This window comes from Protopterus annectens, chromosome 5.part0 (assembly GCF_019279795.1).
Source record: "Protopterus annectens isolate FY-2018-M chromosome 5.part0, PAN1.0, whole genome shotgun sequence".
Lineage (NCBI taxonomy): Eukaryota > Metazoa > Chordata > Ceratodontiformes > Protopteridae > Protopterus > Protopterus annectens.
This window is the reverse complement of record NC_056735.1, coordinates 419,488,281-419,502,534: the sequence shown is the minus strand read 5'-3', so window position 1 is coordinate 419,502,534 and position 14,254 is coordinate 419,488,281. Positions and strand designations below refer to the sequence as shown.

The 14,254-nt window shown below is 36.3% G+C and overlaps 1 protein-coding gene across 1 annotated transcript in view; it reads right to left on the bottom strand.

Moving 5' to 3' along the window:
* The window catches only part of LOC122802668 (norrin cystine knot growth factor NDP), a 673,208-nt gene that overhangs the window by 42,661 nt on the left and 616,293 nt on the right, over positions 1-14,254 (bottom strand). The gene's annotated exons all lie outside the window — the stretch shown is intronic.

The window sequence follows — 14,254 nt, the reverse complement described above, 5'->3', positions numbered from 1 at the left end:
TTAGAGAATGCAGTGATGACCTGTTCTTTTGTGATAACAGGCAAAAGAAAGCTAGGTGGTATTTCATGGGGAGTGACCAGATTTTATCTCTCTCTTTTGTACCCTCCTACTTGCTTCCAGACAGCAATTTCTTCTTTCTGTTATATAATCTATTTATGCCAGGGTCCACCAGTGTGACTTGTTTTTCCAGCTAGACCTGGGCTTAGTTCTGTCAGATACTGCTGTTTTGATGCAGTTGTTTAAGTGATTGTTCAGGGCATTTGTCTTTATTTCTGCATAGGCATTCATGTTTTTAGGGTTAGGGGAAGCTTTAAAATTATCTATGTTACCACTTAATAGAATGCAATTTGCCTTGGAAAAATTCTTTAGGGTTTTAGGGTTTGATGGGGTTCTACCATTACATTTATTTCAAAGGAGACTGACATGATATGATCTTACCAATAAGGACATTATGCTGGGGGTTACGATGCTCCTCCATGTTTGCGAGTACTATGTCAAGGATATTTCAGCCCCTAGTGGGAGTGCAGACCAGCTGTTCCAGAGCATTTCCATTGACAAAATCCAGGAATCTCTGAACCTGTATGTTAGGGGTATGCATGTTTCCTAGTTTATGGAGGGAGTAGTTAAAATTACCCATGAGTAGTGTAATGAACTGAATGGCAAGTGATTCTAGTAACTTCAGGAATATGGAGTGGTTTTCATGGTTCATGGTTGGGGACCTGAAGCTAGCAATGATATGGTGGGGAATTTTGCCTATGGTCAGCTGGACATGAAATAGCTCAACCGGGTCATCATACTTGAACAATCTTGTGATGTGATTGTTTTTATGTAAATGGAAGCACCTCCTACTCCTCCTTTCATTTTTTTCCTTTTCAGAGGGTGGTTTGAATGTGGGATAGGCATTGTAGCCTTGCACTTCTGGGGTGGTTTCCACAGCCTTGAACCACATCTGTTTAACTGCACAGATGTCAGCATTCTCTAGGGTGAGGAGAGCGTTCAGGGAGTGCAGTTTCTTGTTAAGACTCCTAGCATTGAGCAGTAGTACCTTCAGCTTGACATTAGAAGAATTTATGTTGGTAAATCTGTTGGTTTGGCATTGCCTAAAATGCCCAGCGAAAAAACAACAAATAAAGCACTAATAAGATAAGTAACAAAGGGCCACAGTTCCAAAGGCAAACCAAAACTTTAATATGTGAGCGCTTTCGTTCACTCAAATCAAATGAACTTCTTCAGACAAGTTCAAACAGTAAAATCCCTCCTTATATAACCATGAAATCACATGACCAATAAAATGCATTGCATCACAAGTTTAAAACTGGTTGTTAAAAGGCATATACATATTTATAAAGATATTTACATATACTTTAAAATAATTTTTAAGCACAAAGTGGAGCATTATTAATATATAAAAACAATCAAAAAGGTGCATCCGTACAAACCTATAGGTACATAAAATATTGTGTTATAAGAACATTCTTTACTGAATTTCATAAATTCATTCAGTGTAATAAACTTTTAATCTTGAGTAAACACATAACAGAATACTGCTCATTAGGGCCTAGACAACTATGCACATTTAAAGTAAGTTGCTACCATAACTCTTGTCTTTTGAGTAATAGGGATGTATGCTCACCTCTAGGACTCTCCATCACCTGGTCGATTATCTTAAATTTAAAGTGGTGTCCAGGGTTATCCCTAATGTAGTTGGCCAAAGCATTATTTTCTCTGTTTCTATTTATACTATAAATATGTTCATAGAGCCTTTCTTTGAACCTACGCTCGGTTTTGCCGATATAAAACGTCGGGCAGAGTTGATATCTTGCCAAATATAACACACATTTAGAGTTACAGTCATATCTAGCAGTGAGTGAAAAATGCCTAATAGCAAATGTATAGACCCTACCTATATTTATGTACCTGCAATAGTTACATGCTTCACATTTAACCATTCCTGGGTTCCTGTTGTACAATTGCAGGTACATAGATATAGGTAGAGACTATACAATTGCTAATAGTCATTTTTGCCTTCAGAACTGTGGCCCTTTGTTACTTATCTTATTAGTGCTTTATTTGTTGTTTTTTTCACTGGTCAGTTTGTTTGTTAGGGCATGGCTAATGAAGGTGAACTTAATACCACTAATTTGTTCTCACAAACACAAAATGAGAATGTTGCTGCATCTATAACAAACCTTACAAGGATTGTACATACTTTATCACAGAGAGTGGATAACATGCATGACAGGTTGTTGGCTAATGAGACTAATTTATTTATTTATTTATTTTATTTACATTTGTTGACCGGGAGTGTCCGACTGGGCGTAGGTCCATTTTCAGCGAAGGCCCAGGGAGAAAAGCTCCACAGTTAAAATAAACAGACAGTAGTTACATTGGATTACATAGCTATTAACAATTTAACAGCAATTACTTAACATATTTACAGATGAAGAACATAGTACATCAGTAGACAACTAGAATCTTTATCTGTGAAGTACATAACAGACATTAACAAATGTTACAATAAGAAGTTCCTGCTGTATAATAAGTACTAGGTTTATGAGCATCTGAGCTTGCTATAATCAAGGTAGTTAGTGGAGTGGAAAGAAAGGTAGTGGTTGGATGGGGTGGGTGATATTAGAGTGGGAAGAAGGAATGTGCAAACAATACCCAATGTGAGTTCATTTAATGTAGGTTCATCCTCTGTTACTGAACTCCCTAGTTTGCACATGGGACAAACATCCTCCATTGCATTACCCTATAGAGCAAACTGTGACCAACAGCCAAATGAAAGACTGAGTTATAACCTGCATGGAGGTGAAATGCCACAGAGGGTCATTGGTTCATAGGTTCATAGGTAGGTACTAGGCTATTGGCCCAAGGGCCTACATAAGCCTAGCCAACAAGGTTCCCTGGCTTACGCCACCCAAGAAAGTTATTTTCCTGTGCCACTGTCGAGCAGAGACACAGAAGTGATCCCTGGGTTGTATTTCCTATTTACCATCCACTCATCAAGATTTTTCTTGAAGAGTGCTAATGAAGAACTTTGCTTGACATATGTGGGCAGCCTGTTCCATAGTATGGGAAGTCTCTGGGACAGGAATCTATCCCTCCAGCATGTCCTATTTATTGTGGTGACAAGGTTTAGGTCCCTAGAGCGTGTAGCTCAGAGGGATTGGGATTACTTTAGGTGTAGCATGTCCAACAACTCTGGGTTTGGAGTTTGAGGTTGGAGTTCCTGAGCTAAGGGAATGGTTGGAGCTCGATTTTTCCCTTGGGCTACAACAGGATAATCTTAATGCTACAGTGGAAGGTTTGCCTTTGGAGCTGTGACCCTTTGTTACTTATCTTATTGCTGCCTAAAATGGCACTGTAGGGGAGACTAATGCCTTTGCCAGTATTTGAAAGCCTAGAGGCAAAAGGTGCAGACCATCTCTGGCAAACCAGCATGGTTTGTCGATCATGTCATCCCAGGCTGACAAATATTGGATCCCCTTGGAATGATATCAGTAGCCAAGAAAATTATTGAAGTCAATCATTTTCTGTTTGTATTGTGAGATCATTCTTGGTGAGAGTGCAGTGCTGCTCAATGTGAGACTCATACCTGCCTGTGACATTTATTCAGAGAGGTCCATCATGTCTCTCTTCATATAGTCCAAGCAGGTATATCTCAGGTCATACATACTCACATGCACTATGACAGAGTCATACTGGTACTTGTGATTGAGTGACCTGAGTGGCTGCATGATTTGGTGAATCCTGGCCACTAACAGGAAACTGACTGTAACACTCTCTATATCCATCCTGGTGGGAGTGGAAACTCACAATGGAATCCCCTATGACCAAGATGTTTGAATGTGTGGTTTTTCACCTTAGTGGCTTCCTTGTGGAGAAACTGTGATGTGTATTTTGACTTGGTTTTGTTTGCAAGTGGTTTCTGAGGGTAGGCATGAGAGGCCTGTGAGGCTCAGGTAAGTTATCTGTGGATGCTTTCACATATGTGTTGAGATCTTAGTTAGTGAGGGAAATGATGTGCATGTGCTGACAACGTGTTTGTCATTTGATTTGTCAGTATGTGACAGTCGTGTCTCAATTTTCATAGTGTAACTATGTCTTTCACATACTGTGTTTGTTTGTTTCAGGATTAAGTGGTTGTCAGTATACATGAGACAATTGCTACATTATCTCAGCATACCCATGTCCACCAGGCTGACCACAGAGATAACAGAGAAGTGCCTCTCCATGGTTTCGGGTTATTTACTATGGGTTTAACCAGGGAGGACAGTGGGTAGCTTTAACTAGACTGGGATGGTAGCACATGCTATACTCAGTGTGAACTGCAGCTATCCAACAAGGTGATGCTGCTGTGCACGCAACTCAGATGCTCTTAGAACATCAGGGGAACTTGGGAAGGTTGCAGAGATAGTTGTTATAACAGCAATTTTAACTTGAAAACATTTGCTTATATACAGGGCACTGCTAACTACAAACACTGGGCTTACCTAGAATCAGAAAAAAAAGTTTTACAAAGCATGGCCTACAGACCAATCGGGAAATACACAATAAGCTTTCAGGCAGCAGCCCCCAACTCAGATAGGTTTGCTACAGCACACTCCTGCCACAAGAGTAGTTAGAAACCCTCTTAATGTAAAAAATACTGTTTTTAGAGCACAAGTGCAGGAAAATCACACACTCTGGATACTATAGTCCTGTAGAACTAGCAGAGACAATGTAATTAAGTACTACAGCAGCAGTGAAAACAGTTCAGCTTTGAAACACTACTAAAGTGTGAGAAATGTAACAAATAATACAGGATTCTTATGAAATATGAATAATCAGAAGTGTTGACTTGACTGTCAAGGATCTTCCTTTCATCGTCCCAGTCCTAAACCATGAGACCTCTGAACCACTCCAGCATTCATTTTCTTTAGCTTCACCTCTTCATGATCATACATGTTATGTACCTGTGTATATTTTTATGCAAAATACGCAAATGTAAAATAATATACCGCTGCTGTTAAAATGATTCCTTGAACTATATATGTTCATTACATGGTTGTTAGTACTACACTCTTAAATTTCTGTAGTCAAGTAAAAACTCTTGTTTCTTCTTCTTCATCTTCCTTACTCATTACTCATTGATAACATGAGACGCACAGAAATCATTATCTAATAAATGGTTTCACTTGACCTATATATGCATTCCAGTATGATCAGATCATTGCATTGCTAATGCTCGTCTTCTTACTCTGTACTTTTCAGTATGATCACATCACTGAAGTGACATTGTATATGACTGTTTTTAAACAAATGTTACATTTTTTGCATATTCTAAATCTTAATTATATTGATCAAAATATGTTTAAATGTATTCATGATTAATAAATGTTTTGTTTATGCCATACCTGCTCTGGTCACGACTTAAGTGGTGCTTCACACCAGTTCATTTACACAGACAACAAATGTAAATACAAGAAAAAAGTAAAATAAAGTCTACACCCTTTTTATAATTCCACTTTGTTTATGCCATATATCCATACACCCAAGATTCTCTGGAAGTTAATTCATGAACTTACCATGGTCTTTCAGCAGGACTGTCTCCTTGTTTCTTAAAATACCCTCATTTCTCATATGGAGAATATCCTTTGTCTGTCCCACTCTTCTCTTTAAAAACACATGCCTCCTGTTATGCTAGTTGCTCCACCGAAGTATGCAAACAATGCTGCCAGTTACAATCCTCTATATATCTTGTGTTCCATGATGTATGGGATGGTGATCTTTAGCCTCTACTTAAATAACTTTTCTTTTTTTTTTTTTTTTTTTTTTGGTGCAGTATGGAGCTCAGTTCAAGTGCTCTCTAGTTACTTTGGTGCCCACTAGTGTGTTTGTGTAGCTGTCAGAATTTTATGCAGGCAGCATAGGTTGACAGGTGCTGAGTCATTCTGACCCCTTCAAATGCTAGGCAGAGTTAACGTTTCTCAGCAGCAATCAACACTAAGCCAACATGATAAGAGCTGCATCACTTTTCTGGGGTTCTTTGTTAATTTTATTTGTAAGTGGGGTTAGTGCCCCCCTCGACCCCACCAAATCTAAATCTTAAAAAAAGTATTAGATGTCAGGGGTTTAAGAGAGATGACAGCCACCTTATGTACTGAACTATCTGTCTGTCTAACTAACTATCTATCTGTGTATCTATCTATCTACCTATCTATCTATCTATCTATCTATCTATCTACCTATCTGTCCATCTAGCTAGTTGATCAGGTTCTAGATGCTCGAGTCTAAGTCACTCAAAAACCATTGTCTTGAAGCCAGTACTCCAGTGTCTTTTAGCAGGGCTAAGCTGTTGTTCGTGCTCAAACTAAAAAAGAGTTTGGGCAAACAGCCAAGGGGAGGGATCAGGGAGGTTGAGAGTTAGGGTGTGGGGAGGTTATATTAGGGAATAGGAGGGGGGATTTTAGTTAGAGGGAGAGGGAGAGGGAAGGGAGTTTTAGGCTTAGGGAGTGAGAAGGGAGTTTTAGGTTTAAGGAGTGATCATGGAACTTAAGTTTAGGGAGGGGAGGTTTAGAGATTAGATTTATGGAGCAGAAAGGGAGTTTTAGAGCTTGGGGAGAGATCAGAGAATTTAGGTTTTAAGGTGGGGGTTGAAGTTTTAGGTTTAGGGAGCAGGAAGGGAGTTTTAGTGTTAGATTGTGATCAGATAATTTATGTTTAATGATAGGGGTTGGAATTTTAGGTTTAGGGAGAGATCAGAGACTTAAGGGTTAGGCACGGGGAGTGGAGGCTTAGAGTAAGGGACCAAGGAGTAGGGTTGAGATCTGGGTGGGAGTTTTAGGTCTAGAGTTTAAGTTCTGATAGGGCTATGCAGTTTATAGGCTCAGATGTTGGGAGAGTTATTAAGAAATGTGAGGGCAGGCTAGTGGGAGTTAGAGCACTTATTTCTTCAAGCAAGTGGCAGCAAGCAGGTTTATCATGAGCTATTAGCAGACAAGCACCTACAGTAGACCCACTCCATCTAGCTGTCCATCTATTAGTCTTTCTTATTGATCTGTCTATCTTTAATATGTGTAACTTTGAATTTATCTGCATGTCTATCTAAATAAAAATAATGCTGGACTATGTGGATTAATGAAGGACCATGTGTGGAAAATTTTATCTGCCCCATCTCTTTCTCTTTCTCTATCTGACAGTCTGTCCAGACTGTTTATCTGCATGTCTGCCTAGTTATCTAAAAATCTGTCTATCTATCCTTCTGTCTATCTCTTTGTTTTCCTCTCTGCCTATCATTCTAGCAAAAAAATCCAGATTGTGGGGATGAAAGAAATTAAACAAAATGTGTTGGTTTTCAAGCAGCAGACACCAACAACAGATAAGTTTTTCTACTCATATAACCATGCCACCACTATTCTGGATCTGAACTTACCTGGGGTCCAATTTTCAGCTCGCTATAGAAATGTCAGCACTTGAAATTCTAAGTGATGAAAAGCCAAAAAAAGGCCAAAAACCTGGAAAAGAATAAATTTTGAAAAATTGTTCTTCTCTTTAAAACTTCTTTTTGCAGGGGGGGCAACCCCCTGCCACCCCCCATGAGGGGGCAAACCTCCCACATCCCTAAACTTATATGTATCACTATATTTCATAGAAAAGGGAATATTATGAGGAATGGCATCCTGGGCTTAGTATATGTAAGTCTGATCTTTCAGCCATTCAGTCTCTTCATTTGGGGACTCAGTCAATGAGTATTGACATTTCAAATGGTTACACCAATTTTCTCTATTAGAGCCATTAATTAATTTTGCTGGTGTCTCCCCTCATGTATAAACATCTTGGTTATGACAGCAAAGTCTGTAATGATACCATAACAAGTATTTTCTATCCATTTTTTTATTCATATGTTCATAGGTAAGTACTAGGCTAGCTGTCCTTGTGTGCCATTTAAGCCTAGATAATTCTCCTTTGAAGGTGAGAATCAAATACTGTATCTTGTGTCTGGGAGGTAAACAACTTAACCATTATACCAATCCTCAGCCCTCTACATCTTTTTTTTTTATCTTCTCTGATTTCTTCCACTGACCCCCCCCCCTCACCCGGTTGGTGTTTGATGGTTCTACTGTGACATCCATCCTTCAAATGAGAAGTTTTATTTATTATATTGTTTTTCCCACTTAATGATATTTATATCTTCATTCTCAAATGCTATACCTAGCATAGAAATTTAATTAATTATAAAATATATACCCCTGTCTTTACTACATCACCTAAACCTTTACTTTTCTCTTTATTTAAAGCTATCCCTATCACTTCTAGAGACTCGTTTGTGCAAATTATTACTTCTTTTATCCATTTTTTTGCAATTGTTATAAGATAATCTTCTTATGTTAATAGAACTGAAATTCTTAACCCTTCAGGTGTTATGTACTCACCTCCTTCATTTTGTAATTTCTTTCACATAGTTTGACATTCAAAACTAATGCAAAGAATATATATTTCATTGGGGATCTCTGTTTTACATCACTTTTCATATACACCTCTTGGTTTAACCAGCTATTTAGGACTATTCTTACTTTATTATTAATGTATGCTGACATACATAATTCCCTAACTTTCTCACTTATATTTACATTCTTTCATTATTCCCTGTAAGATTTAATGTCTAGTTGTATCAAATGCCTTAAGGTCTCCTATCATTATTTTTGCTTCTTCTTTTCTATTCATAATATCATACCCAATGTCTCTATCATTAATAATCCTTGACAAACTTTCCCCTTTATACTATACATACTATCTTCCATAATATTTTCTGTATTACTTTTAAATCTCTTTTCTATTATTTTCATAAAGATGTTATAATCATTACTCAATACTATTGATCTCCAGTTTTTAACTGTCTTCTATCTTCCTTCCTCCACATGAATTTAAGTATTCCACTACATAAGTTCTTTATTTATAAAACTTTGATTCAAAATTAAAAAAAAATAGATATGTTTTGCCAATCCGTTAATTTTCTATATATTTCATACCCTATTCCATGTGGTCCTGCAGCCAAATGTATACTTGCCCCAATACTTTTATCTAGCTCATTTAAAGAAATCTCCTTTTCCAATGCTTTATCCTCTTTTTCTAGGGTTGCCACCTTTTCAAATGCCCAAAGTGGGACATTTTTTGTAGAAATGTCAGATTCTACAGGGCAAAACATACCCACAGCCAGTACAAAGGACATAACTTCACTTTTTTGCCTAAATAAAAGCTTATTCTTGTAGCATTTTAGTTGCTTATTCTGTTTCTTATAACATTTAGGTCTTTCAGATACAAAATAACTGTTTTATGCAACTATTAAAGAAAATATAGGAAATAGTTTTGGTCCTGTGTGGAGACATGCGTGAATGGGCGTACCTTCATTGAAGGTTGTGTGTCAGGGCTGGCAAACTCGGCACGTAAGAAATCTACTGCCAATCATTAGCGGACCGGAGTTCCACTGTGGCGACCCCTAACCGGGAAAAGCCGAAAGACACAAACAAATTTTTGGTCCTAAAATCTCAGGACATTTGCCATTTTTTCAATTTTTTTGCAGGACACAACTGCCAAAAGATGGACTGTCCCTCACAAAGTGGGACAGGTGGTAACCCTATCTTTTTCTTGTTAACTTTTTTACTTTCCATGTTTTTACCAGTACCTTCTGTTTTCTTAAAAAATTCTTGTACATATTGTACTACACTCTTCATAATCTTTTCTTGAGCTATTTCTATCTCTCCTTTTACATTTTTTTATTTCTCTTATTACACTACCATCTTCTTTTACTAATCTGCTTAAGTAACTTCATACTTTCTCTCTTTTTCCTTGTAAAATATTTTGCTTATATAACAATTCTTGCATTTTTACTTGATTTCTTTTATATAATCATTTTCTTTGTCAAAGTACTTTTTATCGATATGTTCTATATACCTTCCAATGCATCATTATATGTTATTTTATATTTTTGTTTCTCTACTTTTCTCACATCATATTACCACTGTAAAAACATTTTTATATTTTTACCTAAACATCATCCACCATTCATACCAGTTTTTATAAAATGTTATCATAGTAATATGATCTTTCCATAACTGTAATACTAATCTCTTTCCTTCTTCATTCCATGGTTTCTCATATATCCTTTTTGTTTGCCTATTTTTATACTTTCCTTGTTTTCCTTTATCTCCAGCCATATTGCAAGATTATCAGAAAATCCTGTTTCAACTACCTCCCTTTCTCCTATAACTAAACCTTCTGATACTATAAAATAATCTATTTCAATTTTATACATACCCCTTCTGGAAGTCTATGAATTTTTGTCCCAAAGTTTTAACTTACCACATCTTATAACTTCTAACATTTTCTTACATCATTTCCTTTCTTTTTTATGCTTGCCTCTTAAGTCACAATTAAAGTCTCTTGTTATTATAATATTCATATTTATTACTACACAATCTAAAATATGAAGCAAGCTTTCTCTTTCTTTACAATTAGTATAAGCATATAGTGTTATAATTCTATACACCTGTTCCTTCCATTCTAAATCTACAATGGTTAATCTTCCCATTTTTGCTAAAGTTACATATGATATCTTTACTGCATTTCTACGGAATATGGCTATTCCAGAACATCTTTCATTTCCCAAATTCCAGATTATGTTTTCTTCCCACAGTTCCTCTGTCTGTGATCTTTCTTAATTTGTTAAAATATTGTGTCTTCTAATATAATTATATCTACTATAGCAGATGTATTACACCACTCCAAAATCCCTATTCGTCTTACTATATTTTTAATGCTATTCCCATTTGCAGAAAGCACTCTAAATGTTCAGTTTCTTTTTCCATTGATTCATGGTCTCATAAGTTCATATCTAGTTACTAGACTATCTTTCCTTAATAGGCCATATCATCCCCCAATCATTAGCTGTATTTATTTTTTTCTATCCATTTCCTTTCTTTTTCCTTTTGTACTTATTCCTTAAAAGTTTCTTCTTCTGTCTTTTACTCTTTTACCATTACAATTCTTTTTTTTATTTTACTAATCCCCAATTAATGTCTTCTTGGTCGCTTATTTCAGAACCTTCTTCAGTGTCCCCTTTATAACTTTTTCCTCATCCAGTTTTCTTCTGTTTTTACTAAATTTCTTGTCTTTGTTCATTTTTGTCTCTTTCTTTTTCTTTTTCCTTACTCTTATTTTCATTTTTGCAATCCATCCATAAATGTCCAATTTTGTTACATTTATGGCATTTCAGTTCACACTTTTTGCATTATATTCTATTTTTTCACAGATATAACTCTTCTTTTATCACAGTTACTTATTAAATGTCATTCTTTTTCACAAAAAAAAAAAAACATGTTTTGGTTTGTCCCCAGTATTTTACAACACCTGTATTCTCCTTCACATTTATCATGCTTCCTATATGGATATTTTTTTTCTTTTTCTTTTTTAACACAATAATATATTCCATCCACCAGCCCATAAACCCTTTTTATCATACTGTTTTGCAATATCCAGTACTTCTCTGCATGTTTTCAAATGCGCTTTCAAAGTGTCTCTTATCACCTCTATTCAAAATTGTACATTAACTTTATTTTGTTTCCCTGTTAAATGCTTTTATTGGGTTCAGGCACCTAGGCAATGAGAGTTTTCCCTGTGGGACATTTCATTGGGGACACATGGCTAAAGAGACATTCAGCTGCAGAGAAATATGTCTGTCTGCAAATTCCCTGTGGGTGAGGGCAAAGATAAGAATGTGGTGCCATGCCCACAACTTCAATAACCAAATGCACAGGGAGAAAACAATGTCCATGGCTCCAAGCCAACATGAGCTGTCCAATGGGCATGTCAGAGGCAGTAAAAATGTAGTGCACAATGGGCAGTGCCTTTATAATTGGTGTGTGTGGACTACTACACCATTCACAGTGTCTATGGAACATTAGCTAAAATACATACTGGAGCATAAATGTGACTACAGTAGGATGCACGATTTCCTCCATGCTTTAGCACACTTCTACATGTTGTACTTACATAAGCATGTACTGTACATTGAGCACAACATTCATTACTCTTTCTGCCCCCATGCACTTGGTTATTCTTGCTTCTCTTTGCCCACAGGAAATTTGCAGACAGCAATACTTCTCTGCAGCTGAATGTCACTTCAGTCATGTGTCCCCAACCAAATGTACCATAGGGAAATATCACACTGCTTAGGTGCCTAAACCCACTTTTATCACATAAAGATTCCATAGGTTACAATCTTTCTTTTTTGTTATATTTTCCAAGATAATTTTCCATTAAAAAAACAGTTTCAAATAAAATATGACAAAAAAGTTTCTTTGTTAATAATAAGAATACATGCTCTTACCCCATGTGCTTTTATATCCAAAGGAAGTATTAAATTGTCCCACACTTCATACCTGTCTATTTCTTTGTCTTCTTTACTTTGAATCCTTATTACATACTTCAATTTTTCATTTTCTTGTCTTCTTTTCCACTATACCCCCTTTGCCTTCTTCACATTTCTGCATATGTTTTCTTTTCCATTTCACCACTATTCTCTAGAACTGTCTCTGCATCCTCCTTTTGTATTTTTTTTCATAAGATCCCCCCAGGAAATATCTGCTTTATTTTTGGCTCACTCTGGATCACCATTTCTTTAAGTAAATCATCCCACAACCCTCTCAACTGGAGGGCTGTGATTATGCATCCATTCATTTGCTGACTCATCTCCATCACACAGAATTCTTTGAAATATCTCCTCAGAATCCTACACACATTCTCCAGTCTTGAAATTTGCTTTCTCTTCCATTTCTCTCACTACTCCATCATCTACCTCATTATTTCTCCTGGTCAACTGTACACCTGGAAAGGAACAGGAAGTGCTCCTTCAAAATGGGTCCCACTCATAGCAATGATGAATAGGGGTCCTCTTTTATATACAATGATTACAATATTTAAAATATTTACATTAGTCACAGGTTATACAGTATTTACAATAATTCCACTAGTTTATAAATATCTTTCCCTTGTTTACTATCTACATTTTCATTTTTTTACAAACAGATTCACTTTATGACCCACACTCTTTTTCCATTACCAAAATCTTATTTCTCTGCCAATACCCATTTTCCATTGCATTTTATCTCATTCATTCTTTCACTTATATAGTCCAAATTATATAAAATATTTTTCTATCCATTGTCTTTACAAATTCCCTTTCTTTATTTTCATAATAACCAAATTCCGACATATCCATATCTATATTTTGTATTTTCTTAACACTATGCAATTAGTTTTCTGCAAATAACTTTTCCATTAACTTCTTTACCCTTTTACATTTCAAAAAATATATACTGTGTTATCACAAGGACTAGATATTCTTTTTTCTGTCTTTTTATATGGCATGTTCACTTTTACTGATAATCTCCATAAAAATCTCTGCATTTTATATATTTTTACATCATTGTATTCTGATTTTTACTGCCTTTATCCTTTCTTCTTTCCTCAGTTTTCTTCCATGAATATAAACGTATTCATTATATTCATATACCACATTTTCCTTTTTTCTTCTACCTCTCTTAACCTTAATTTCCACAGTATTATGTTACCATTATATTCTTTCATTTCCCCATTTATTTCTTTTTTCTCTTTTAAATTTTCCCATCATATACTATATTGTCTTATTTTTGTCATTATCACACTTATTAGTGAACTACTTCCCTCTTTCATCCACTTTAATATTTTATACAAATTCAATGATGCTGCATACACCACCTGATTTCTCAGTCCCAATCCATCTTCTTGTTGTTTGACATATAATATTCCTCTTTTTACTGGATTCAACCTGGAACTCCATATAAATGAAAATCATCATGTTCTTTCGGCTGTTCCCGTTAGGGGTCGCCACAGCGGATCACCTGTTTCCATTTCTTCCTGTCCCCTCCATCTTGATCTGTCACACCAACCACCTGCATGTCCTCTCTCACCGCATCCATAAACCTTATCTTAGGTCTTCCTCTTTTCCTGTTACCTGGCAGCTTCATCCTTAGCATCTTTTTCCCAATATACTCAGCATCCCTCCTCAGCACATGTCCAAACCAATGTAATCTTGCCTCTCTGGCTTTGTCTCCAAACCTTCCAACCTGGGGTGAACCTCTAATATACTTATTCCTAATCCTGTCCACCCTCATCACACCCAGTGCAAATCTTAACATCTTTAACTCTGCCACATCCAGCTCAAACTCCTGCC